The sequence below is a fragment of the Arachis stenosperma genome, chromosome 6 (assembly GCF_014773155.1).
Source record: "Arachis stenosperma cultivar V10309 chromosome 6, arast.V10309.gnm1.PFL2, whole genome shotgun sequence".
Classification (NCBI taxonomy): domain Eukaryota; kingdom Viridiplantae; phylum Streptophyta; class Magnoliopsida; order Fabales; family Fabaceae; genus Arachis; species Arachis stenosperma.
In genome coordinates this window covers 114,590,612-114,592,358 of record NC_080382.1, presented here as the reverse complement: position 1 = coordinate 114,592,358, position 1,747 = coordinate 114,590,612, and the positions used below count along the sequence as shown (strand labels likewise).

The 1,747-nt window shown below is 35.8% G+C and overlaps 1 non-coding gene across 1 annotated transcript; it reads right to left on the bottom strand.

The window, feature by feature from the left end:
* Positions 1-1,251: 1,251 nt before the first annotated feature.
* On the bottom strand, positions 1,252-1,359 carry LOC130937949 (small nucleolar RNA R71). Its single transcript, XR_009069138.1, has one exon. It is a non-coding gene; the product is annotated as a small nucleolar RNA R71 (small nucleolar RNA).
* Positions 1,360-1,747: the final 388 nt, after the last annotated feature.

The following is a 1,747-nucleotide window of genomic DNA, read 5'->3' as shown; positions in this document are numbered from 1 at the left end:
TGCACCATTCTGGGCGTTTAACGCCAGGATGGCACAAGGGGGAGGATTTTGTTTTCAAATCAATTTTTTTTTTCAAGTTTTCAAAGTTTTTCAAAATCAAATCTTTTTCAAATCATATCTTTTCAATCAAATGTTTTCAAAATCAATTTCTTTCCTTTTTCAAAGATACTTGCTAACAATTAATGATTTGATTGAACATTTCAAGTATGTTGCCTTTTCTGTTGAGAAAGGTTTAATGTTTGAATCATATCTTTTCTTGTTAGGCAAGTCATTAATTTTTAAAATCAAATCTTTTTAAAATGTTTTTCAAATCATATCTTCTCAATCACATCTTTTTAAAACCAATCATATCTTTTTAATCACGTCTTTTTCAAAATAGTTTTCAATCAAATCTTTTTGATTTCTAATTTCAAAATCTTTTTCAAAAATCACTTTACCTCTTTTTCAATTTATGTTTTCGAAAATCAATTAAGGTTTTTCAAAAATTTTTTTTTTTAATTTCTTTTACTTAATTTTCGAAAATTACTTCCCTTCTTCTCACCTCCTTCTATTTATGGACTAACACTATTCCTTAATGCAAAATTCGAACTCCATCTTCTTTGATAAGTTCGAATTTTCTACTTCTGTCTTCTATTTTTCTATTCCTCTGACACCTCAAGGAATCTCTATACTGTGACATAGAGGATTCCACATTTTCTTGTTCTCTTCTCTTTCATATGAGCAGGAGCAAAGACAAAAGCATTCTTGTTGAAGCTGACCCTGAACCTGAAAGGACCTTGAAGCGAAAGCTAAGAGAAGCTAAAGGCACAACTCTCTATAAAGGACCTAACAGAAATCTTCAAAGAAGAAGAACACATGGCAGCCGAAAACAACAACAATGCAAGGAAGGTGCTGGGTGACTTTACTGCACCTACTCCCAACTTTTATGGGAGAAGCATCTCTATCCCTGGCATTGGAGCAAACAACTTTGAGCTTAAGCCTTAATTAGTTTCTCTAATGCAACAGAATTGCAAGTTCCATGGACTTCCTTTGGAAGATCCTCATCAGTTTTTGGCTGAGTTCTTGCAAATCTGTGACACTGTCAAGACTAATGGGGTTGACCCTGAGGTCTACAGACTTATGCTATTCCCTTTTGCTGTAAGAGACAGAGCTAGGACATGGTTGGATTCACAACCTAAAGAAAGCCTGGACTCATGGGAAAAGCTAGTCAATGCCTTCTTGGCAAAGTTCTTTCCACCTCAAAAATTGAGTAAGCTTAGAGTGGAAGTCCAAACCTTCAGACAGAAGGATGGAGAATCCCTCTATGAAGTGTGGGAAAGATACAAACAATTGATCAGAAAATGTCCTTCTGACATGCTTTCTGAATGGAGCATCATAGGTATTTTCTATGATGGTATCTCTGAACTATCCAAGATGTCCTTCGATAGCTCTGCTGGAGGATCTCTTCATTTGAAGAAGACGCCTGCAGAAGCTCAAGAGCTGATTGAAATGGTTGCAAATAACCAATTCATGTACACTTCTGAAAGAAATCCTGTGAACAATGGGATTAGTCAGAAGAAAGGAGTTATTGAGATTGACACTCTGAATGCCATATTGGCTCAGAACAAGATATTGACTCAACAAGTCAACCTGATTTCTCAAAGTCTGTCTGGAATGCAAAATGCACCAAGCAGTACTAAGGATGCTTCATCTGAAGAAGAAGCTTATGATCCTGAGAACCCTTCAATGGAAGAGGTGAATTACCTAG